This window comes from Hyperolius riggenbachi, chromosome 4 (genome assembly GCF_040937935.1).
Source record: "Hyperolius riggenbachi isolate aHypRig1 chromosome 4, aHypRig1.pri, whole genome shotgun sequence".
NCBI lineage: Eukaryota > Metazoa > Chordata > Amphibia > Anura > Hyperoliidae > Hyperolius > Hyperolius riggenbachi.
In genome coordinates this window covers 162,656,773-162,683,708 of record NC_090649.1, presented here as the reverse complement: position 1 = coordinate 162,683,708, position 26,936 = coordinate 162,656,773, and the positions used below count along the sequence as shown (strand labels likewise).

The following is a 26,936-nucleotide window of genomic DNA, read 5'->3' as shown; positions in this document are numbered from 1 at the left end:
AAGAAATGCTGGGTTTCATTCCGCTTTAAGGCACACAGCTGTATTCAAAATGCAGAAACCATCATTCCCTGGAGAAGACGCACACACAACATCTTATCACACAAGAAATCTCATTACATTAACTTCATAACTTCACAATCCACTGAAATTTTCACTTTACCTGTAATTAGCGAATTAGCCACTAGAGTGCACTGTTTGTCTTAGTTGGTTTGTGTATGCTGTGATGATTTCCATGAATTCTATTCACACAAATCCATTACTAGTGTTCTACTAATGTTCTACAGAGAAGTCATGCTGTCACATTATATAAAATTTTCAAAATGAATGCCAAATACCAATCACGGCCTGCTTACGCTTGGTCATAATATTACCAATTAAAGTCTTGTTTTACTAATGATTGGTAAAACTAAGCACATCCGGGCAGGTGCTAATGAGATTCATACCACGGCTATGGTTTCTTTCCCCCACCTGCAAATATTTCTCTAAATCTTAAAGAGATCCTTAAGCCATCTTTAAAAAAGAGTTTCACTTACCTGGGGCTTCTACCAATCCCCTGCATCCGTCCTGTGCCTACTCTGGTCCTCTATGATCCTCCGTTCCCTCATCGCCAGCTAGTTTCATTTTAACCGACTCAGAGTCGGAGAGCCACTGCACCTGCGCAGCCCTGCAAAGCGTATCCTTGCTTGTATTGCTGTCTGCAATAGAGTCCAGCGCCTGCACCAGCTAGTTTTTTTTTTTGGCAGACTCGGAGTCTGCGGGTTACTGCCCCTGCGCAGCCCTGGCAATGCATATACTTTCTCGTGTTGCCATCTGCAATAGCGTCCAGCACGGGGCGCTATTGTGGACAGCATTGCGAGAAAGGATACGCGTTGCCAGGGCTGCGCAGGCGCAGTGGCCCTCCAAGTCGGTGAAAACTAAACTAGCCGGCAGCGGGTGAACGGAGGATTATAGAGGACCGGCGCGGGACAGGATGGCAGCAGGGGGCTGGTAGAAGCCCCAGGTAAGTGAAACTCTTTCTTTAAAGATGGCTTAAGGATCTCTTAAAAACAAGAACAGTATTAGAAGGTGGGTTTAATGCAATTAAAATGTTCAAAGTAAAGTATTAAGCTTCGATCTATCTTATTTAGAACAGAATTAAAAATCAAAACAAAATTACAGTCTGAGATGAGGGTCTTGATGAAAGTAAACTTGTATTTTACACATAATGACAGCTGGAAAACAAAACCAGTTTATAAAATGTAAACAATTAACAAGGTCTGTCAGACCAAAGAGGCGGAGGATGGGCAACTCTCTAGTAATTTAACAGCTTCCAGACCACGGTAATTGAAATCTATGCCCTGTTTGGGAAGGGAACCTAAACTGAGAAGGAAATGGATTTTTCCTTTTAAAATAATACCAGTTGCCCGACTCTCCTGCTGATCCTGTGTCTCTAATACTTTCAGCCACAGCCCCTGAACAAGCATGCAGATCAGGTGCTCTGACTGAGGTCAGACTGGATTAGCTGCATACTTGTCTCAGGTCTGTGATTCAGCCTCTACTACAGCCAAAGAGATCAGCAGGACTGCCAGGCAATTGGTATTGTTTAAAAGGAAATATCCATATCCCTCTCAGTTTAGGTTCCCTTTAAATTACCACGTCTCCCTCTCCTGCCTCACTCTTCCAACGCTGCAGCCCACTTGCACACCAGAGCTTGGTGAGGTGCTCAGAAGCCAATTTCATTGGCTCCCGACCCTGTGATCACTGTGAGTGGCTGACATTGGCTCACAGTTATCACAGGGTCAATCAGCTCCTGACCGGCTCACAGAGCTCTGCTATCATACTGACAGCAGAGCAATAGAGACGGGTTCAGGTGGCGTGACGTTAACTCAGGGGACAAAGTGTTTTGTTTTTTTTTGTATGCTGACATTTGTGTTTGTATCGGCTTTAGAGGCGAAATTTCGCCTTGCATATTGTCGCGTGCACTCTGCCGGTCGCTTAGCAACCAGGTACACAAGCAGGGAAACTTCTAGAGCGACAGAGGCATAGGAGAACTGGTTATAACCAGTTCTCCTCACAGGAATTGTGCAGTTAGGCGGCAGAGAGCAAGGGGAGAGGAGGCCTCAGGATGGCAAAGGGAATCCAGAGCGTGGTCAGCAGCTACCTAGGCACAGAGAGGGCGCCATTATAAAGCGAAACTATATGGGCAACCACTGGGAAACCGTAAAGGGACAGGATAGTCAGATCCAATGTAAAGCTGAAAGTCAGACATGACAAATGAGTATGAGTATTGCTACTTCACAGTACCACAGTAAGTATTCAGAGCGATTGTATGAAAGACAAAGAGAGCAAGAATTCAGTGTTAATTGCCAGAAGAAAGTGACAGTTAACAGCAGGAGTACTTTATTATTTTTCCTCTGATTAGGGTGGCGAATTAGGATCTGCCTGTCTAGTGTGAACTTAAAGAAACAGTAGCCTTAAACATGATGAACAGTTTATTGATGCAAGAATAGCACTGTTTATGGCTGATGAACTAAGACTGTTTTCAGGCTACAGCTCAGTATATCTTGAACTATGTTGACAGAAGGTGTATAGCCTCCCTTGAAATCCTCAATTGAGGTGTAGTTCAGCCGCCAACTGTTATTGTGTTCCTGAGACATTTTCCTGTCATACCCTCAGTCCAGTAAAGTGAATGTGTTATCAATAAATGCCCTGCCAAAGTGCAAGTCCTGTTGAAAAGGAAAAGAGAGAGAAAGTTAAGCAAAAAAACTTATCAGTTAGACACAATATGTCTGGTGACTTACCAACAGAAAAGGAGATGGTGTAGCTGAGTCGCTGTGCAACCTGTGAAAAGAAAGGAACTAAAGTTAAAGGAGAATAGCTTCTAATAGAGAGAAGAAGTCAACCAGAGGTTTAACCTCCAGTGTTACACTTACTTCGCTGAAATTTCATCTTGTGTGGAATCTAAGTAAAAGAAAAGAGGAGCCTTTGTTACTCAAGTCAGATATTTGTTCTCTACTTAATTTTTTATTATTATTATTTTATTTATTTACATTTCTTTATTGTTTATTGTATTAGTTTTTTATTTGAGTCCACAAAGAGAAGGAGTCCGAGAAATTCTTTCATGCCAAGGAGTGGAAGTTGTTTAAGTACCATCAACCAGTTATAAAATATATATATATATATCCTGAATTTCCTTCCCCATCTTTACCAGTGCACCGGCTGTGAAGTGAAGAAGATATGACTGGTTTATGTAGTGTGAACAAAATGAGATATTGTAAATTGATTATTCGGGTGAGATACCTACCTTTTCGACCATCTGTTTCGGTCACAAATAAATTCTTCATATTCTCATTTATGTCAGTGTCTGGTGAATTCCTCTCAGTCGGGCCAGAATAAGAGTCAAAACAGGTTACACTTGACCAAATGTTGTTGGCTTGCCTCCATAATGAACACATATCGAAAACATACAAGGGGAAACCACCTTTATTAGAATGGCACAGAAGACAATGCATTTCACAGATCTTTGTCCACTTCCTCAGGTCAAATATTGTACTGGAGCATGTGTATATCAGGGCCTTTTGTGCTTTTTTTCTTCAAGGATCTTCAAGACTCCTAAGACCCCCTCTTCTTCCTATAGTCCTTTGAACTGCAATTGCTGGTGTGGGGACCCTTAATGCAGAGGTGCCCTCACTTTCTTAGCTTGCAAGCCATTTTGAAAATGATGAACTGAAAATTATCTACCAGGTAGAATCTACTTACAGATGCAAATCACAACTGCAGCACATGCACCACAGCAGTCCATCAGTGATTACCACAAGCTGCCAATCAATTAGATGCATATTATAGAGTCCTCCCCAGTAAGACAATGAGAACAGTGTTTCACCAAATAAAGTCATAATATCATGCTAACCGTATTATGCCCAATGTCCAGCAAAATGTAATCAGCAGCAACAAATAATGCATGTAAATGTATGGCTCCCCATGTTGCAACATCATAATCCTCTCTACACTGCTGTGCAACACATCAGGACAGCATATCACACTAAGCTCAACCAAGTCAAAGAGATTGAGTATGACGCATATGTAACTCAGGCGAGTGGTGTGGCCTCTACTCAGAAGTTCTACCGGTAGAACACAATTTACCCAATGGGTACACCTGCTTTAACCACTTAAGGACTGGGCTTGTTTTCTTTGATCTGTGCTGGGTGGGCTCTCCAGCCCACAGCACAGATCACCTTGCAGCCAGGTCGACCAGACTTCCCCCCTTTTTTCCCCACTAGGGGGATGTCCTGCTGGGGGGGTCTGATCGCTGCCGGCTCCTCAAAGCCCCCCTCCGCAGCGATTTTCAGCCTCCCTCTCTTTCCCTCCCTCCCCTCCTTCCCATGGGCGGCACAGGACGGCAATCTGTTCTGTACCGCCTCTGATAGGCTTCAGCCTATCAGATGCCGGCGATCCCCGGCCAATCAGAGGCCGGGGATTGCCGATCTCCTTTACGGCGCTACTGCGCAGCAGCGCCGTGCGACGTAAACACCGGGGATTTCTTCCCCGCGCGTTTACATTTCACCTGCGAGCCGCGATCGGAGGCTCGCAGGCTGTTCACGGAGACACCCTCCGTGAACTGACATGGAACCATGGAAACACCACTTTGACCTGGCGACGCCTATCAGCGTTAGGCGGTCGTTATTTAAAGGAAACCTAAAGTAAAAAAAAAAAACTGTTAAACTCACCTGGGGCTTCTACCAGCCCTTGCAACTGCCCAGTGCCTGCACCGTCATGGAATGATCCTCCAGTCCCCTGCAGTGACTCAGTTTTGATTTCGGCGACTGGACCAGTCGACTTGCGCCTAGCCATATGATGATGCTGCTGTCACCGTGAGCATTCTGCGCATGACGGCACGGCAGTGTTGCCAACTCATCCCTTTAAATACTGACACATCTAAGTTATACAGGTTTTAGGGCTACTTACACATAATCGGTGCCTTAACTGCATCTACCTAGCCACGAAACCTGTATAATTCATATGTGTCAGTAATTAAAGGGATGCATTGGCAACACTGCGGCACGGGCACAGGGTGGTTGCAGGGGGCTGGTAGAAGCCCCTGGTGAGTTAAATTGTTTTGTACTTTAGGTTTCCTTTAATGGATTCTCAGATCATAGAGTTGAAATTCTGGACGAGAATTGTGTGTTACACTCAGTATGTAGCCTGGGCAATGGCTAGCTCACTATCTAGCTCCAGTGTTGAATACATAGGCAGGTATCAAGAGCAATGCTGTAAATTGCACACTTGCAAATATACACAGATGGAGCTGCTTGGATCTTGACTATGCAGTGTAATATACAAGGACTATCTATTGATCTATCTTTTACTATTGTTACGATTGTTATAAATAATAACCGTATTTGTTTCTGTTCAGGGTGTAGCTGTTTTCTGTTTAGTTTCTTACTTTTTATTATTATTGTTATTAGTCAAACGTCTGTTTGTACCTTTCTATCATCTGATCTAAAAATTCCAATTAACCTCAAGATGCAGAGATAACCCAAAATCGAAATCCAGCTGAAGCAAAGGAAACATTAATGAAGTCAGATTCCATATGACACGTGCATGCAGAGTGCTATATGCACTACTTTTGAGGGCTGTCTGATTTGCTCTGACAATACGCAAACTGTCAGGCTCATCCATACAACTTGCTGGGTAAGCAAAAGGCAGAATAAGAAGAGATGGCTACACAGATATGTATAATTTTAGCACCTAGAAAGGGATTGTGCTTTTCACATCTGTGTCAACATGAAAGAAGAAAGTATATTTGGCAGCTTTACAATCCAGATGCTGAGCTCAACTTTCTTGCAAAATGTGTCATTGTGATTTGGGCTGTCATTCTGCAGCTGGTCTTATAGAGCTGTTAATGGCATGTGCAAAATTAGATTACTCTCTGACTGGCTGCTTTGTCTGTTGCTTACAAACTTGTGCAGCTAAGCAGCTTACTGCTCCTTAGTACACCATGCTGCTAAAGTGGCCAATGGTCAGCTAGCAGTATGGAGTCATGAGCCTGTAATTGGGAACACAAATAGCAAAGCAGGAGGATATCATGCCAGAAAACAGAAAGCTATATTGGGCACTTGTTAAAGCAATGAAACACACTAGCATACTAAAAGCAAAAACTCATGTGTTTCATATTACATTATTCACCAACACATACCTACCACACATTTTGGATGAAAGTCTAGCATGAATACTGTCTTCCCTACAAAATTTCACTAAGTTAAAAAAATCTTCAACCAAGCACTTTTATAGTTCCCTCTATAGCTGCAGTCAGTGGGATATCTCCGGCTTGCCCTTCCCTTCACTTATCTGTAAGATAGAATGGACAACTTAGCTGGCAAAGAGCCGAGCAGCACATTGACCATTGATGATCACAAAATACACTTTCTGGTGACATTATTCCCAAGTGCTAATGGCGTAGCAATAGGGAATGCAGAGGTAGCTACTGTCCACCAGGGTCTCTCCTTCAACCATTGTATTAGCTCTCTATTAGTTCTATGGTGGTAGTGATCATCTATAGAGGGGTACTGGGCCGTAGCAGCGGTCTCTAGGAGGACGTGGGAAGCAATATCTATTTTTTAATTTTAATACGCCTCTGGTTCTCTTTAAGAGGTTCCAGTGTTGAAGTCACCAAGACCTCAAAAATACTTTTTGTGTTCTGCAAGTGAAGAAGAATCTGAGCCACTGGAGCTCCAAGCTATTGATACAACAGTACTTCTGTAACCTGCTTACTGAAGCAGCAAAGTTATCTTCAACTAGCCGACCCCCGGCGTAGCATACGCCGCATAAGAGGGTAGAGGGCAGGAAGGGGGTATTGGGCACAGCGGCGGGGAGGGGTAGTTGGACCTCCCTACCTCACTTGGGTCTCCCATATGCGCTCCCCCTCCAGCTTAAGCTCAGCAGGAACTACCCCCCCCCTTACCTGGGTCTCCCATGTGCGCTCCCCCTCCTGCTTAAGCACAGTAGCAGCCGCCACTATTAGTAAGAGGCAGCGGGCGGGGATGATTCACCTCTTCCGTGTTCCATCGTGCGTTCCACTGTCGTCACTTCCTGCAATGCCGCACACTGTATTGGTGTAATTTGCCTTTTTAAAACAGAAGGAAACCTGCAATAATTCAGCTATAAGTGAACATTTGTGGTTACCTACAATACACTGCTACTAAATATGCAAATTACCCCTTTTCCTTCTTGGTAAGCTAAGCAAGCATCCAGAGCCGCTGGTGTATAGCAACCATATAGCTTTACATTTTACACAGTCATATCAAACCCACATGTACACAGCCTGTTTCAGACTTTTGGTCCTCATCTATACATGGCAGGAATTGATACGGCTATATGAGATAGGGCTTGGACCAGTACAACAGAGTAACCAAGCAGCTCAGGGTGATCCAACCACAAGGAATGTATAGGGGATAAAAGGGACCAAAAAGACCTCCTACTAAAAAAGCAAAGCTTGGTGTAATTTACCTTCCTAAAACAGAAGGAAATATGCAATAATTCAGCTATAAGTGAACATTTGTGGTTACCCACAATGCACTGCTACTAAATATGCAAATAATTCCTTTTCACTCTTAGTAAGCTAAGCATGCATCCAGAACCACTGGTGTATAGCAAGCCTATAGCTTTAAATTTTACGCAGTCATATCAAACCAACATGTGACAGCCTGATTCAGACTTTTGGTCCTCATCTGTACATGGCAAGGATTGATATAGCTGTATGAGATAGGGCTTGGACCAGTACAACAGAGTAACCAAGCAGCTCAGGGTGACCCACACCACTCGGAATGTATAGGGGGATAAAAGGGACCAAAAAGACCTCCTACTAAAAAAACAAAGCTTGGTGTAATTTGCCTTCCTAAAACAGAAGGAAATATGCAATAATTCAGCTATAAGTGAACATTTGTGGTTACCCACAATGCACTGCTACTAAATATGCAAATAATTCCTTTTCACTCTTAGTAAGCTAAGCATGCATCCAGAACCACTGGTGTATAGCAAGCCTATAGCTTTAAATTTTACACAGCCATATCAAACCCACATGTGACAGCCTGTTTCAGACTTTTGGTCCTCATCTGTACATGGCAAGGATTGATAAGGCTGTATGAGATAGGGCTTGGACCAGTACAACAGAGTAACCAAACAGCTCAGGGTGACCCACACAACTCAGAATGTATAGGTGGATAAAAGGGACCAAAAAGACTTTCTACTAAAAAAAATCAAAGCTTGGTGTAATTCACCTTCTTAAAACAGAAAAAAATCTGCAATAATTCAGCTATAAGTGAACATTTGTGATTATCCACAATGCACCGCTAATAAACATGCAAATTATTCCTTTTCACCCTTGGTAAGTCAAGCAAGCATATAGCTTTAAGTTTTACACAGTCATATCAAACCCACATGTGAAAGCCTATTTCAGACGCTTGGTCCTCATCAGTACGTAGCAGGGATTGATAAGGCTGTATGAGATAGGGCTTGGACCAGTACAACAGAGTAACCAAGCAGCTCAGGGTGACCCAAACTACTAAGAATGTATAGGAGGATAAAAGAAACCAAAAAGCCCTCCTACTAAAAAAAGCAAAGCTTGGTGTAATGTTCCTTCTTAAAACAGAAGCAAATCTGCAATAATTCAGCTATAAGTGAACATTTGTGGTTACTCACAATGCACTGCTACTAAATATGCAAATTATCCCTCTTTGCCCTTGGTTTGATATGACACTACTTCTTCTTCTTGCTTGGACCAGCCCCTTTTTCTTGCTTGGACCGGCCCTGGGGGCAGGGCACTACTTCTTCTTCTTGCTTGAAGGTTGAGGCACTTACTCTATTATATATATAGATTGTCTTGCTAAAGTCAAAGTTGCAGTTTGAGATGGATTCCTTTTGAAGGCTTGGGGCTTGATTCACAAAGCGGTGATAACTCAGTTATCACGCCTAAAAGACTTTAGGCGTGATAACCTTTGCACTAGCAAAGTTATCACCGCTTTGTGCTCTAACTCTCGCAAAGTCCCATAGGGCTTAATGGGAGCTTCGCGCGAAGCGCAGGGTGCTGCGCGCGCAAAACTTTGCGCGCGGAAAATTCGCGCGAGTTTCTTCTTATCATGCCTAAACTGAGTTTAGGCGTGATAAGGGGCTTTTCACTCGCGTGCAAACACTTTGCACCGCTTTGTGAATCAAGCCCTTGGTGTCTTTAGGAAAGTTATGGTTTTAGGAACAGTTTATCTTTTTGCATTTTAAAGACCATTATGAAAATGTGCAGAAAGAAACAGTCCTTTGGTTCAGAAAGATGCAAATAAAACAGTTCATGGCTCAGAGTATGATTACTTGCAGGGCAAAGAGGGCAGGCATAGAGATAAGGCCCATATGCAATTAACTGATTCTCCTGAGTTTTCTCCTACCATTTTCCCCGAATATAAGACACTGTCTTACATTTTTTTTTTTTGGGGGGGGGGGGGGAGAAATATGTGCTAGGGTTTTTTTTTTTGGGGGGGGGCTTACTCTCAGGAGAGGGGTAAACGCTATGTGTATGGGGAGGTGTGTGGTCTCTTACCGCATCTCTCTTGTGGCTGCGTCCCCCTCTGTGCCTTGCAACTTCTCCGGTTTAGCAGCGGCATAGTATTGAAGCTTTAAGAGCGCCATTTGACCCTCACGCTGACGCTGTATGCAGTACTCTAGGTCGGCTCTGCTCTGACGCTACCCTCTTGTCATAATCAGTGTGCATCTGGGATGCATCAGCTGGGTGCACATTGATTATGACAAGAAGGGAGCGCCAGCGCAGAGCCGACCTAGCGTACTGCATACAGCGTCAGTGTAAGGGTCAAAGGGCGCATTCACAGCTTCAATACTATGCCGCTGCATACACCGGAGAAGTTACAAGAAATGGAGGGGTACTCAGCCACAAGCCAGGTGCAGTAAGAGACCACACACCTTCCCATAAACATAACGTCCCATTTAAACTAGGTCTTATTTTCGGGGTAGGGCTTATATTTCAAGTATGCTTAAAATATAAGCCAGGGCTTATTTTTGGGTTAGGTCTTATTTTAGGGAAAACACAGTAGGTGATATTTTATGATATGTCACACCTTGTCAATACCAGGGGTGCTCTCTGAGCTTAATCACGAGTAATTACGAGTGATTACTTGTGATTCAAATGAGGTGTAATTTACAGCAGGTGTGCGGCAGGGAATGAAAGGGTTATTTACCCATAATTCCGCGTCCTGAGAGTCTGTGCTGTTAGATGGCCCGTGTTCCAAGCCTCGCTGCTGTCACTTCCTCCTTCAAGCCGGAAGGAGGAAGTGACGGCAGCGAGGCTTGGAACACGAGCTGTCTAACAGCATGGACTCTCAGGATGCAGGGTGGACGGCGGAATTATGGGTAAATAATACTTTCATTCCCCGCCGCACACCTGCTGTAATTACACCTCATTTAAATCATGAGTAATCACTCATGATTACTCATGATTAAGCTCGGAGAGCACCCCTGGTCAATACAATGATTTGAGCAGGCTTATATACAACAACAGACCACACCTCTCAGCAGTGATCAGAAACCACACACTGCAGATCACTCATGCACAGCAATGAGCTAATGCAATCAGCATCTGCGACGTAATGCGTAGGAGGAACGAGTTATCACACGTGTCTGCCTCCTAGAGCGGACCCCATGGCCTCAATTCACTAAGCTTTATCAAACACTTTATCAAACATTTGATAATGTACCTCATGGGTAAAATCTCATTTTGAATTCACTAAAGTGTTATATATTTATCAAATGTTTTATCGATAAAACGTTCAATAAATCTAGAACACCTTAGTGAATTCAATATTAGATTTTACTCATGAGGTAAATTATCAAACGTTTGATAAAGTGTTTGATAAAGCTTAGTAAATTGAGGCCATATATGAGCGGATTCCGGCTTGTCTGCAGGAATGCAGGAACCTCCGTCTTGCAGAGCTTGCTCAGAGAGATTGTCAAACTGTGCAGGAGCAGGGCCGGATTTAGGCCAAGGCCACCTAGGCCATGGCCGTGGGCACCACAGGTGCAAGGGCACAAAAGCAGCAGGCTAAATTGGTGCAGCATTTGCAAGCATCTCCCTGCTGCCAGCCACCTGTGCAGCAGCCACCTTGCTCTCTGTGCACATTGGCGTTGTGGAGCATTGGAGACAGAGGGGAAGAGGAAGCTTCTACACTGGAGACAAGCAGAGAAGTGAGTGACACTGATAGCTGCAGCGGTGTGGAGGCGAGCTGTACTGAAAGAGGGGAAATGGGAATAGGATGGATTAAGGGAGTCATCAGGCTACCTATAGGGGAGGAAACTGGATAGGGGTCATCTTGCTTGCTATACTGAAGGGGGGGCGACTGGTGACATTGGCCTTGGGCGGTAAAGAGTACAAATCCGGCCCTGTACAGGAGAATACTGCATGTCTGCAGGGGTTCCGGGGATGCCATCTGCAATCACACTGACTTGCTGAACTGCCAGGCTCCCCACAGACTTGCATAAAAGGTGAATTTATGACAACCTAAAGAAAATTAAGTGATCAAGGAACACATTTCACTGGAAACACAGTTCAACAGCAGGCAAAAGAGTGTATTGGCTTTTCCATGTGCCTTGTCATCCACAAGCAGATGACCTGATTGAAAGTTACAATGGACTAATAAAGAATCCAGAAACCACGCACACACTAAGGGGGTGGGATCGGGTTCTAGCACAAGCAGTTCTGTTGTTAAATTCAAGGCCAATAGCCAAAAGTACACCTTTTAAGAGAATGGTGAGGGTTAGAGTGCAGACTTCAAAGCTTGAATGCAGGATCCAGTTTTTAAATAGGATTCCTCAAAGGACAGGAATGGGTCAATACTAGGTTACTGTTTCCTATGAGATTGAAACAGTAGCTGCTGTGAAGTTGAAGCCTATTTAGGAAAGAGAAGTGATCTGGTGGGAAGATTTGAGGTGATTTTTGCCTTGACAGCTGAACAGATGCTGGCTGGGAGTCTGATTGGTTAGTTGACACTACTCAAATCAATTACTTTTTCTTTTCCAGTCCACCACAGAATCGTTTTAAATCGATTTTCACCACACACTGCACAGTTTTTTGTACAATTCGATTGTAAAAATTGCGCTGATAGATCGCATCTGATGAAAAAATTGTACCGTTAATGTACACCTTAAAACTCAGGTGGGATTGTAGCCATGTCCTATAAACAGTTTGCCTATACAACAAATGCACACCACATCCATTTATGTTCAAATATATGACCACGTTGATGGGAGAGGGTGTGGCTTTGTGGTCTGTGAACTTGCCCCTTGCCTGCTCACTGGAGTACAGTATAAGAAAAGTCTTTGAAAGGTGGTTGTAAGTTTTAACAGCAGGCCTAAATGACGGAATATCAGGAATGTGAAACATTTTGACGTTGATCTTGAATATATCTTTCTACATCCATAAAAGTTTGTAGGTATGTTATAGCAGGCAGTAAAAGCAACAAAAAGCTAAACATGAACAATAAAATAACTCCCTTTGCATTGGTGTAAAAAAAAACCTATCATTTAAAAACAAGTGAAATTCTATTACATATTTCTTCACATCCCTATTAGAACATGTAGTAATTATTGAGCAGAAATGTGGAGTTTTTAAAGGGACTCCGTAACAAAAATTGCATCCTGTTTTTTATCATCCTACAAGTTCCAAAAGCTATTCTAATGTGTTCTGGCTTACTGCAGCACGTTCTACTATCACAGTCTCTGTAATAAATCAATGTATCTTTCCCCTGTCAGACTTGTCGGCCTGTGTCAAGAAGGCTGCCAAGTTCTTCAGTGTTGTGGTTCTGCTATGAACTCCCCCTTCCAGGCCCCTCTATGCACACTGCCTGTGTATTATTTAGATTAGGGCAGCTTCTCTCTTCTTTCTTATCTTTTACAAGCTGGATAAATCGTCCTCTGAGCTGGCTGGGCTTTCACATACTGAAGAATTACAGACAAGGGCAAAGCTGTTTGCAGGAGAAAAACGAGCAGCCTGAAACTTCAGTGCATGAGAACTGCAGGGGGAAAGAAACACACAATGATCTCTTGAGATTCAAAAGGAAGGGTGTATACAGCCTGCTTGTGTATGGATGTATTTTCTATGTGTGGACATACTGTACATCAACCTACTTCCTGTTTTGGTGGCCATGTTGTTTGTTTATAAACAAACTTTTAAAAACTGTTTTTAACCACTTTTAATGCGGCGGGGAGCGGCGAAATTGTGACAGAGGGTAATAGGAGATGTCCCCTTACGCACTGGTATGTTTACTTTTGTGCGATTTTAACAATACAGATACTCTTTAAGTAGAGTGACCATATTTTTGTGGGTCCAACCTGGGAAACCTGCGAAAAGTGGGGAGGACTGAGGAGCGCGCTGCGACGAAGACTGGGGGGGCGCGGCGAAAAATGGGCGTGGCCATGACATTGTATGGGCGGAGCTAACGTAATGATGTAACAGCGAGGCATAAGAAAGCAGTGTTTACACCATGATGTGGACAAACGAGACTTTGCATCATGGGTGTGCAGAAACTGTGTGATGCTAATAGTATACCGTAACCACAAAACAGCAAACATAGCCATCTATGACCATTAAATAATAAATGCAGTAACAGTTACCCCGGACACCAGAAAATAAACGCAATAGGCAACATGTCAGCACAAAATAACCACAATGCGGGCAACATGTCAGACAAAATAAACGCAATGCGGGCAAACATGTCAGTACAAAATAACCGCAATGCGGGCAACATGTCAGTACAAAATAAACGCAATGCGGGCAACATGTCAGTACAAAATAAATGCAATGCGGGCAAACATTTCAGTACAAAATAAACGCAATGCGGGCAAACATTTCAGTACAAAATAAACGCAATGCGGGCAACATGTCAGTACAAAATAAACGCAATGCGGGCAAACATTTCACCAGAAAAGAAACGCAATGCGGGCAAACATTTCACCAGAAAATAAACGCAATGTGGGCAAACATTTCACCAGAAAAGAAACGCACTGCGGGCAAACATTTCACCAGAAAAAAAACGCACTGCAGGCAAACATTTCACCAGACAAGAAACGCACTGCGGGCAAACATTTCACCAGAAAAGAAAGGCACTGCGGACAAACATTTCACCAGAAGATAAACGCAATACAGGCAAACATTTCACCAGAAAAGAAACGCAATGCGGGCAAACATTTCACCAGAAAAGAAACGCACTGCAGGCAAACATTTCACCAGACAAGAAACGCACTGCGGGCAAACATTTCACCAGACAAGAAACGCACTGCGGGCAAACATTTCACCAGACAAGAAACGCACTGCGGGCAAACATTTCACCAAAAATGAAACGCAATGCGGGCAAACGTTTCACCAGAAGATAAATGCAATACAGGCAAACATTTCACCAGGAATGAAACATAATGTGGGCAAACATTTCACCACAAATGAAACGCAATGCAGGCAAAGTACACCTGGAAAAAACACATTTACTCACCTGGCAGAAGTCTTCCTCTGGCGCGCTGCTCCGTCCCGGGACCGTCTTGTTCCTCCTGCTCTCTCTGGTCTCCCGCGCTGACAGGGCTACGGCAAGATGGCGCCCGAAACCCAGTACTGGAGACACAAATAGGTTTTCAGTACAGGGCTTCGGCAGCCATCTTGCCGTAGCCCTGCTCGCCTGCCGGTGTCGGAACAGACACCGGAAGAGGAGGCTGGAGCGGGGCTGCAGAAAATGAACTGGCACGGCGTCTATAGACACCGCTGCCAGTTCATAAAGAGAGAGTGGCCAGAGTCCCGAGGCCGGGACGTCCCGCTGCTGAAAGCGGGACGTTTCCCGGGACCTCATGCTGCCTGGGACAGCGGACCCCGAATCCGGGACGCGTCCCGGGCAATCCGGGACGTCTGGTCACTCTACTTTAAGGGGACACTTGTCAATGAATACTCATAACCATACATTTTTGGCACAGTTACAACTCATGAAATCAGACCTAGAAAATATAAAAACATGAGTATCCTTAAACAGGGAACACCCATGTTCTCTATGTATTTTTATCAGTTTGTCGTAAAGTTTTAATTATACCATTAATTGTATGGTTATGAATACTCATTGACGACTGCCCCCTTAGAAGTGAAACAGCACTATTCTGATCTAAAAACAGCACTATTCTGATCTTATCAATTTACCCCCCCCCCCCCCCCCAAAATAAAAAAAAGTTAAAAAACAAACAAACAAAAAATTGTCCTCAACTATGGCTATTGTTGGGGTAGTAAAAGGCGTACGTTAAAAAGGGGCGCTGGGAAAAAAGGGCGCGGGGTTTTAAACGATAAGCACGGATAACGTTTAAAAATGTATTGTAATGTATTTCGTTTAAAATTAATGTTTTATAAAGTTATAAATCATTAAATAATGTGCATTAAATCGGCAATTGTAAAAACGTTAATCTTTCGTTTAAATAGTGAAACGTATAATAACGTTTAAAAAAAAAATTACTAAGTAACCCTCCCTGTACCTACCCCTAACCCCTAGACCCCCCTGTTGATGCCTAAACCTAAGACCCCCCCTGTTGGTGCCTAAGTAACCCTCCCTGTACCTACCCCTAACCCCTAGACCCCCCTGTTAGTGCCTAAACCTAGGACCCCCCTGTTGGTGCCTAAACCTAATGCTGGGAATACACGGTTCGTTTTTGCCTTCGTTTAAACCTTCGTTTCGATTGTGCCTTTTGTCCTTTTCGATCCCGAAATAATCAGTCATACGGTTAATATCACCACCCACGGTTTAGTTTTTTTTTCCGATTCTGATGGTTTCGTTTTTCCAATGATCGAAGGCTGCAAAGAAACGAAACGAAAATCCCTTTTTACAGGGACGGACTAGCAAAAACGAATGTATAATCGATCTGAACAGCCATCAAGCCTACCAATGGCTCGATTAGATGGATAAAGAGAGATAATATCAAACATGTTCGATCACTAGTCGTTCGTTTTTGGGGTCTATTAATCGAAACTATAATGAGATTATGACTATTTTCACATACGTTTTCAACACTCGATTCGTTTACCGAACGAATCGAAGGTTTAAACGAAGGCAAAAACGAACCGTGTATTCCCAGCATAAGACCTCCCTGTTGGTGCCTAAACCTAAGACCCCCTGTTGGTGCCTAAACCTAAGACCCCCCTGTTGGTGCCTAAACCTAAGACCCCCTGTTGGTGCCTAAACCTAACACCCCCCTGTTGGTGCCTAAACCTAAGACCGCCCTGTTGGTGCCTAAACCTAAGACCCCCCTGTTGGTGCCTAAACCTAAGACCCCCCTGTTGATGCCTAAACCTAAGACCCCCCTGTTGGTGCCTAAACCTAAGACCCCCCTGTGATAAGCATTAATAAAGTTTCAAAAACATATTGTGCGGTTTTTTCGTTTAAAAATAATGTAAAAAAAAAAAAAAAAAAAAAAAAATTTGTACTGTTTTTCGTTTAAAAATAATGTTTAAAAAAAATATTGTACTGTTTTTCGTTTAAAAATAATATTAAAACATGTATAAATCATTAAATAATGTGTAATCATGAGAAGCAGTAATAAAACATTTAGTCTCCGGGCGCCGCTTTTAAAACGTTATTTTTCTCCGGCGCCCTTTTTTCCTATCGGGCGCCCATTAAACGATATTTATTATGGGAGTGAATGGCGGCGCCCGATTTGTCCACTAGCCTCCTGCGCCCTTTTTTACTGTTACCTAGTAAAAGATGAGGATCATCGCAGTTCTCTGATTGACAGCCAGGTTGGTTGCTGCTCACTTTAGCTGCTTTTACACTTTGGGCCATGCAGGGAGTGGGAAAAGTACGATGCAGATCTTAGTATACTTTTTTCTCGTGACTTTAATTAATTCATTATTAAAAGAAGAAATGTAAAGGACTGAAGTTTTTTTTCTGATTGTAATCCTTTATTGTTGTATTACAGAAATATATTTTTAACTGAAATGATTTTCTGTGTATGAACTCATGTTAGCAGGAACACTGCAGTCTTTTGATACTGAAATACATTTTGAGGACAAAAGTGTAACCTCATTTTTGGTCATTGTTGGACTTGGCCATTAGAAATGCCTGCCTCCAGTTTTCTGTAGGAACTCTGCTGACCACTGAGCTGTGCTGTAGGACGAAAACTGTGAAAAGCTGGTATTGTCAACTTCAGCCCTGCACAGCCTTGCACATGCCATCAGCTAGAATATACAGTATATGCACAGATAAAGTGGTCATTTTACTAAGCCATTATGTCTTTTAATACAGAAAAATAGTACAAATATGGACAAGATTGTAAGGTTTGCCAGCTGTTTTCCAGCTGTGTTACAGGGACATGGTTTGGGCTGCATTCAGTACTGATAGTTGGAGTTTAAGGCAGTGAATGCTGTTATGCTGTTGATATGTAAATCTGTCCCTGGTTATCATTAGGCATTGGACTATGGGATTGCCAGGAAATAAGAGGTATCACTTCTCCCAAATGACATTATACACCCCAAATATGCCATTGCTATGGAACTCACTTCCACAATCAGTGTGAGTGGCTTCTTCTCTGGAAAGAAAGAAAGAAAATGCTAAAAACCCACCACTTTTCCCAAACCTTTGAGACTGCAGAACGCAGGGTCAGAGCGCTTTGAGAGAAGTGCTATAAAAAAATATTATAATTATGATGATTATTATTATTACTACTACTCTTTAATCACATACAGTACCCCTAAGCATCAGGGAAAGTGCTTTTGCCGCCCGTTACCTGCCTGACCAGGTGAACACTTGTTTGCATGTATTGTGTGCAATATGCATGACCCAGGGCTAAGTGTCAAAATATGCCAGAGTTTGCTTAACCACTTCACTACCCTGGTAATTTTCACAGTTCAGCTCAGCTGTGATTACTTTGGCAATAACTTTATCAATAATTATCACAACTAAATGATCTATATATTTTTTTTTTCAGGACAACTAAAGCTTTTTGTGGCTGATATTTATTATTAGTAATGACCTTATTTTCTATGCATTTTAAAAGGAAAATAAGGAAAAAAGTGAAAAATACACAGTTTATCCACTTTCATACATTATAGCTTTAATGTAAACAGTTATATTGTACATGAAACCCACACATTTTATTTGTCTATCCCTCCTGTTTATTTAACCTCCCTGCCGGTTATCCCGAGCTCAGCTCGGGGTAACCTGCCGCGGGGGATTCCTCAGGCCCTGCTGGTCCGATTTGCATAATTTTTTTTGTTACACGCAGCTAGCACTTTGCTAGCTGCGTGTAACTTACGATCGCCGCCACTCCGCGCCGATTCGCCGCAACCCGCCGCATCAGAGGGTGCCCCCCCCCTGAGACCCGTGCACTGCCTGGCCAATCAGTGCCAGGCAGCATCGAGGGGTGGTTCGGGACTCCCTCTGACGTCACAACGTCGATGACGTCGGTGACGTCATCGCGCCCGTCGCCATGGCGACGGGGGAAGCCCTCCTGGAAATCCCGTTCAGAACGGGATTTCCGGATGGGTATATGCGCGGGCGGCGATCGGCGCATTCGGGGGGACGCCGCAGGGAGGGGGGAAGCATGTAGCTAGCGCTAGGCTAGCTACATGCTATAAAAAAAATGCCAAAAAACACCCTCCCTGCCGTGCGCAGCAATTTTTTATAACGGCAGGGAGGTTAAACAGTTAATTTGTCTTGATAATTGTGAGAAATGAGGCAGCTGCGGCGAACAGCACCGCCGCCGCAGCTGCCTCCATGCGGCCATCCGTCCGGGACGCCGAGGACGGAGCCTTCTCTTCTGTCGGGGGTCGCCTTAGCGCGTGGGCGCGTGCACAGACGGGACCTTTATAAAAGCCCGTCAGCTGACCTGCTGGTCAGCTGACGTGAGAGGAGACCCAGGATTGGCTGATGAGAGGGGGGCGTGCCAGTGAGGTCTCCTCAGCTTCATAAGCCTCCTGGCTTCATTGCTACAGTGTCTGTTGTCGTGAATACTTGCGTGCTAGCGCGCAGACCTAAGGCTAGTTCCCTGGTGTTGATGCTAAGGATTTCACACCTAGTCTAGGATATTGCTGTATTGCTATTGTTAATTGTAGACTAGTTCCCGGGTGTTGATGCCACGGATTTCACACCCAGACTAGGAAATTACTACTGTATTGATATCCTGTGTATGACTCTTAGCTATTACCTCTGACTCTGATCCTGCCTTCTGATCCTGTACTTTCACCTATCTGCCTACCTGTTGCTGAACCTCTGCCTGATTACCGTTTACTCTCTTGTCTCACGATTCTGTACCGATACGTACCTTCCTGTTGCTGAACCTCTGCCTGATTACCGTTTACTCTCTTGTCTCACGATTCTGTACCGATAAGTACCTACCTGTTGCTGAACCTCTGCCTGATTACCGTTTACTCTCTTGTCTCACGATTCTGTACTGATACGTACTTCTCTGTTGCCGACCCTTGCCTGCCTGACCATTCCACTTGCCAGTGGGCCCTCGCCACTGGTGAGGTGTTACTGCGCCAGCTCCGCTGGTCAAGCAACTTGGCTAGGCTATAGTTCAGCCTTAACTACCTGCTCTCTAGGTATCTGTCATTTTAGTATTACCGTATTTAGTAGGCTGCAGTACAGTCTGACTCACCCGCCCCTCGGGTGTTCATTTGCCTGCAGTATATTCTGAATTCCCCACTCCTCGGGAGATTCAGCCTCTTCAGTATTGTTTCTCCAGCTTGCTGGAGCTTGTACGCTAGTGCACGCTTCGTGTACTGATAGTACCTCACCAGCCCCTCTGGTGAGGTTTCTTCTAACTATTAAAGTTACGGTTGCATCCAAACACTTACCCTTTATTAGGTGTCCAGAGGTTAGCCATACTTGTATTATTGGTGATTCTGCAGATCACTAATAATCAGGTATACATCTGTATTGTTGGTGATACTGCAGATCATCAATAATCAGATACTCTCTGTGTGCTGACACCAAACGTTACAATAATGTATTAGATGTAACAATTAAGTAATGTATACAATCTGCTACTGTCTGCTCCTGGAATGTGTATTTTACACTTGTTTACTAATTAACTCTTCCATTGAATTCCCTTGGAGGAGGAGAGGCTTTTGCTGTCATTATTTTACAACTCTGTAGTGATGTTATGAGGTCAGAGATAAATAAACAGCGTCATCTAAGATTTTGTAGGAAGGAGAGTGCAGAGACTTATTTTCACGTCGTAGGGATAGCAAGTGGTTACAGAGGTATGTTTGCCATGTATAGGTAATACTACTTATTGGACTGCACGGATGACCAGGAACTTGGATATTTTATTCCTGCAAATTATGGACCATTGGAGGAAGAGACTACATAGTGAAACTATGAATAGGAGGCCTAGTTAGTGGCTTATCAGCTCTATCTTGGGCTATACATTATGTGCACAGCTCTATGTCTATCTTTTGCTATTTGTATTTCATATGCACAATTGCACTTTCCCCCGATGAAGCCCCTGCCTGGGTGAAACATATTGGGTTCTTGGGTATGATATAAGTATAGTACTAGCACTTTGTCTTGTTAGCACCTTTATTTAAATCCTTTCCTGGAGGCAGTGTTATTTAAAGGCTGAGGCACGAACAATTTAGAGTGGCTCCAGATGAAACCGATTATGCAGTTCGCCCACCTATAGACTATAATGTTGTCCCTGCTATTGACAGGGGATGTATATTCCACTCCTGTCTTATAGCAGGATTGTCAGCCACAAAATCAAATTCCATTTACCCAATGTTCTGTTTATTATGCAGCCTGCAACCTAATCCTGCATTGCAAGCATTCCAATCTAATCTGAAATATTTCTGCTGTAATGAATCTTATCTCAGTCAGCCTGGCTCTTTTTGGTACATTGCCAATGAGAAGTAAGCTTGTCATCTCTCCTCCCACATCACTGCTCATCACTGATTGGCTGAGGGAAGTTCAGTGTGACACGAGGCTGATAAAGGAGAAGCTTTTGAAATATGATCTAAGCTTTTCTCACATGTGTTTACAAAGCAAGCTATATATGACAGTGCAGTTTCTAGGACAAAAAAGAGTAAGGGAGGAAATGACATCAGGATTGGCTTCAGTCAGAAAAAGTAAAAATGGAAAATGCCAGGAACTGTTTTCTCTTTATTTACTATATACAATTCACTGTAATCAAAAAGTGGATAGTACAGTACATATGTTATGTAAGTATAACAAGTATTTATCTACTTATATATGTGTTTTTTCCCTGGGATCGTCTGGCTTTCCCTGCTGCTTTAAACCACCCCCTGAGCAATTGATTGATGTATTGTTTTATTAGGATTTAATTTGTATTGGCCCCTCTATACTATGTTAATCAATACAATTAAAAGTTAAGGTTTTTTTTGCCAGTAGGGCTCGGTCAGCATTAACATTTCTTATTTTTGTTGTTGTACCCATCAGTTTTCAGGAAGAGGATTGATCAGAATCCCTGCAACTATCAAGCCATGTATTACTGATATCAAATGGGTCAGGGATGGTGTCGTTGTCAATGCACCTCTCTGGAGAACACTGATGACTAATGAGCACCCTGGTAAATATCTCATAAATGAACAGGAGAAAATGAAGTTTTCAGCCTGTAGAGTGAATTAATGTTTGTGCATCTATTTGCTTTTATGAAACAAAATAGCTAAAAATCTTCATGTCACAGTTAAAAGCAAGTGCTCATCCCAGTACAGAGGACTACGAACTGTGAACATGCTCTGTGTGCTTGTCACTTAGAAACAACACACAATGTTTTATGAATGTATAATAAAACTATGAATGGTTAACCATAGCAACCACTTCTCAGCCATACTTCATTGTTCTGAATGAAGGCTGAAGCCTGACTGCTATAAATATCTGTACAGCATCGGCTTTTGCCTTTTGTACAGTACTGGATCCTTACAGCGTCATAAAAACCTATGGATAAGATCAGTGATGTAGCAATAGGGGATGCAGAGGGTGCGACCGCATCAGGGTCCTGTACCTGGGGGGTCCTCTTCCACTCACTGTATTAGCTCTTAATTGGTGCTGTGCTGGTAATGATCACATTGCATGCTTTGAATAGTGGCAATCATTAAAAAAACCTTCATTTTTCATTTATACCACTCTCACACAGTGACTGTTCTTGGAGAGTCATTCTGGATGGTCTTCATGCAATTATTATACATGCAGTGCTCCACTGGATACTAAAAAAGTTAGTGTGTACTTCTGAACATGTCAGGGTGTTCAAATTTGTTTACACATCTGGTACTAAGATAGTAATCCTCTCCTATATACATTTTTATATTTAACCTCCTGAGCGATAATCCCGAGCTGAGCTCGGGGTATATCGCGCAGGAGGATTTCTCAGGCCCTGGTGGGCCGATTTGCATAATTTTTTTTTTTGTTACACGCAGCTAGCACTTTGCTAGCTGCGTGTAACTTCCGATCGCCGCCGCTCGCCGCCGATCCGCCGCCGCTCGCCGTGCTGTGCAGCCCCCCCCTCCCCGACCCCTTGCGCAGCCTGGCCAATCAGCGCTGAGGGGTGGATCGGGACTCCCTCCGACGTCACGACGTCCATGACGTCGGTGACGTCATCCCGCCCCGTCGCCATGGCGACCGGGGAAGCCCAGCAGGAAATCCCGTTCTGAACGGGGTTTCCTGCTTACTCTGATCGCCGAAGGCGATCGGAGTGGGTGGGGGGATGCCGCTGCGCTGCGGCTATCATGTAGCGAGCCCTGGGCTCGCTACATGATTTAAAAAATAAAACATTTAAAAAAATAGTGCTGCGCCACCTCCTAGGCGATATAATTGTATCGCCCAGAGGGTTAAAGAGACACTGAAGCATAAATAAAAATATGACATAATAAATTGGTTGTGTAGTGCGGATAATTACTAGAAGATTTGTAGCAAAGAAAATATTCTCATATTTTTATTTTCAGTTATATAGTGTTGTTTATAACATTGCATCATTTGTTAATATTTGCAGTTTCCACACTACTCAGCATTCTAAATGTTTTTACAGAGCAGTCTTGTGAACTATTGACCTGTCCTCTTGAGAGAAAAAGAAAATACAGTGTCTGACAGTTGAGATAACAAGCTTCAGAAGACAGAGCTCTCTGCGACTTTGGAAGTAGTGGAGCTTCATGGCTTTTTTGCATAGCGACAACAACTGGAGTTTCTTAACTCTACATGTACTGGAAACATTTAGACTTATGTCTCTGCTCATAATGTTTTATTTCTAGCTGTACTACACATACCAATCATTATATCATTTTTTTTTCCGCTTCAGTGTCTCTTCAATATAATACATACACATATACTTACACCAGTATAGAATACATTGGGCACCTTTGAACCAGTTTGTTATTACAGGATCATCTCTCTGGAGAGGTATTGGTTTTTAGATTACAATTAAAAAACTGTGTAGGAGAGTGACCTGTTCCCACAGTACCTGGAAACCCGAGCAGGAGTCGGCATCTCCCCACAGGTTCTGTTTGGTGGATGCTGGCAGCAAACCACCTTTGTGAGTATAATATTCTATTAATATTGTGTTGTGTGTCATATTCTATTAATATTGTGTTGTGTGTCAACACCCACTGACATACTGCAACATAAGGCTCCTGGTCTCCCTCTTGTTTCTCAGTAATTTTGTATAACGCCGGATTATACCTTCCTTGAATCTGCCAGTACAGATGGACAAATTATAAAATGAAAGGGTAAGAGCCCAAACACATGAATATGAACAATGATATTACACAACCTCCATAAAGAACAGTGCCAGATACTAGATCATGATGTAATGCAAATACACTGCTAGCTATATGGTCAGGGGAGGCCAATAAGAAAGGAAAAAAGGAAGATGTACATATAGGAATTTATGGATATTACCATATGGAGTACATCATCTTTAGCCACCATACCTCAGTAGGTTAAGTAGGGGGTTGCAAGACTGTAGAGTGTTTTGTAGGTGTCGCGGAGTTCATAATAGACTGGAGTGAAGCCATCTGGGTATTAGGCAGGTGTTACAAGCCTGAACGGAGAAACTGGGATTGATTTATAGTTTATTGACAAATCGTGCTTTAGACAATATAATGCAAATTCCATGCAATTGCATGCACAACAAACAATCAGGAATGCAAAGACAAATATACACAATGATACAATCACCACATGCATATACACCATACAAGCAAAGTGAAAATCCCCCAAACCCTATCTATCTATCTAACTAAGTATATACAGGATATATACACAGGATAAATATATACACCAATCGCAGTACAAGGAGGCAGGCAGAAATCATGGTCAGAACAAGCATAAAGTCGGCAACAATCGAGCAATCACGGTACAAAGGAGCAGACAATCGAGGTCAGACAGGAAATAGGTTCAGTAACAGGGTAGCAGACACAGGAATACAAAATACCAGGAAACCAGGGTTGTCCAGATACTCCAGCTTGTGAGCGCAAAGTTCTGGCCCAAGTTACATCTTGCAAGGCCTTTATATAAAGAGGACACACATGCTGCATGATTGAAATGCATAGTCCTCCCTCCCTCGACCCCTCGCTACCCTCCAACGACCGTCCTATCTCCCTCCTCCCCTTTGCCTCAAAACTCCTTGAGCGTCTGGTTCACAAAGGCCTGACCCAGTTCCTCAATGCCAACTCACTGCTAGACCCACTGCAATCTGGATTTCGGCCTGCCCACTCAACCGAAACTGCTCTCACCAAAGTGGTCAATGACCTTGCCTTAGCTAAAGCTTAAGGTAAATACTCCATTCTCCTCCTTCTTGACCTTTCAGCAGCTTTTGACACAGTAGATCATCCCCTACTCCTCCAGTCCCTCCAATCCATGGGCATTCACGATCTTGCCCTGTCCTGGCTTTCATCCTACCTCTCCAACCGCTCCTTCACGACCGCCTTCAATGAGTCCTCATCCACCCCCAACCACCTCTCGGTGGGAGTTCCCCAAGGTTCGGTCCTTGGCCCCCTACTGTTCACCCTATACACATCCTCCATTGGCAAGGTTATCTCCTCCATGGGTTTTAACTATCATCTGTATGCAGATGACACCCAGATCTACCTCCACACCCCTGACATATCCACCACTACCATAGACAAGGTCTCCTCCTGTCTATCAGCCATCTCCTCCTGGATGTCCGCTAGGTTCCTGAAACTAAACCTAGACAAAACGGAATTTATGATCTTCCCACCCCGGACATCCATAAACCTCCCAGATGTGCATGTCACTGTTAACCACACTACCATTCACCCTACCTCTCAAGCCCGCTGTCTGGGTGTCACCCTGGACTCCGCACTCTCCTTCACTCCCCACATCCAAAACCCCACAAAGTCCTGCAACTTCCACCTTCGTAACATCTGTAAGATTTGCCCTTTCCTGACCTCTGCCACCACCAAACTCCTCATCCATGCCCTCATAATTTCCCGCCTTGACTACTGCAATGCCCTGCTGTCTGGTCTCCCTATGACCCGAACAGCCCCACTACAGTCCATCATGAATGCAGCAGCCAGAATTATCCACTGCTCCCATCGCTCCACCATGGCGGATCCCCTCCTTGAATCCCTCCACAGGCTTCCTATCCAGTCCAGAATCAGATTCAAGATACTGTGTCTGACCTACAAATCTGTCCACAAAACCTGTCCAACCTACATTTTCGATCGTACTCAGAGGTACACACCTAGCCGCTCACTCCGCTCTTCCAATGAACTTCGCCTAACCGCCCCCCGCATCACCCAGTCCCATGCACGCCTCCAGGACTTCTCAAGAGCTGCTTCAACACTATGGAACTCCCTACCTCCACCCATTAGGGCAGCCCCCTCCTTTAACATCTTCAAGAAAGCCCTCAAAACTCACCTTTTCACTCTGGCCTACTACCCCTCACAAGTGCTCTAAACCCACAGCTGAACTCTGGTCTCCTACCTCTCGTGTCCCTACCTCTCCCTTTAGATTGTAAGACTTTGGGCAGGGTCCTCCTCCTTTTGTGTCCAACCTGATCATGCACCTCCATTACTGTGAACCCATGCTAGGCATCTGAGTGAACCTAACTTGCCTAATCTCCATGCTCCATCCAGTGACTGACTAAGCATTACCTTGTACTCATACTGTGCTGCATGATCTGATCTTTCTTGTATTCAGGTATTGTCATTTTGCTGTATGTCACCCCTAAATATTGTATGTATCCCTATTTATTGTCCAGCGCTGCGTAATATGTTGGCGCTTTATAAATACAATAAATAAATAAATAATAAATAGTCAGTGTAGAGCAGCCCTTGTAGTGGCAGAGCTGTTTCCAGACTGAATAGAGCCACCTAACGGTGGAGCAGTGAAAGTCCATGGCATGCCAAGTCCCCAGAGCCACCTGCTGGTGGAATAATGAAAGTCCATAAAAGTTCAAGTCAATGCTGCCACCAGCAGGCAGAAAGTAGCAGAACATGATTCCTGACAGCAGGCCACAGGGGGGGGGGGGGGGGTTTCAATAATAAAGCCGCATGTGCTGTTAATCCAGCTGCCTATGCTCCTTCCCTGCAGAGTCATGAGTGGCGATAAGAGAGGGTTAACACTCACCTAATCGCTGCTTCCAGTGTCAGGTCTCCATGGCAACAGGGCATCATGTGACACGCTGTCAGAAAGTTCTAGCATATTACAGCTTTTAAAACAACACTTAACAAATGAGAATAGAATCTTTGCTTGTCTTTACCCATTAAAATAAATAAATCGCTTTCACTTCAACCTCTCTTTGTAGGAAGCCCTGTCACCCTTCCTTTCCAGTGGCATTCCAGTGGAATCTAATGAAAATGTAATCGAACTGCAGCATTGCACTGTGTGATGCAGTGCCATAGGTTGTTGGTCTGCAGTCGCTCCTGTCCACTGAGATTTTCCATACTGTCCGAATGATATTTTCAATCGATTTTT

General features: G+C 43.8%; 1 long non-coding RNA gene across 1 annotated transcript; it reads right to left on the bottom strand.

The window, feature by feature from the left end:
- Positions 1-2,493: 2,493 nt before the first annotated feature.
- LOC137570573 (uncharacterized) lies at positions 2,494-26,673 on the bottom strand. Its single transcript, XR_011031088.1, has 5 exons — positions 26,589-26,673; positions 23,927-24,036; positions 2,913-2,940; positions 2,781-2,820; positions 2,494-2,705 (listed from the first exon to the last, which is right to left on the bottom strand). It is a non-coding gene; the product is annotated as an uncharacterized lncRNA (long non-coding RNA).
- Positions 26,674-26,936: the final 263 nt, after the last annotated feature.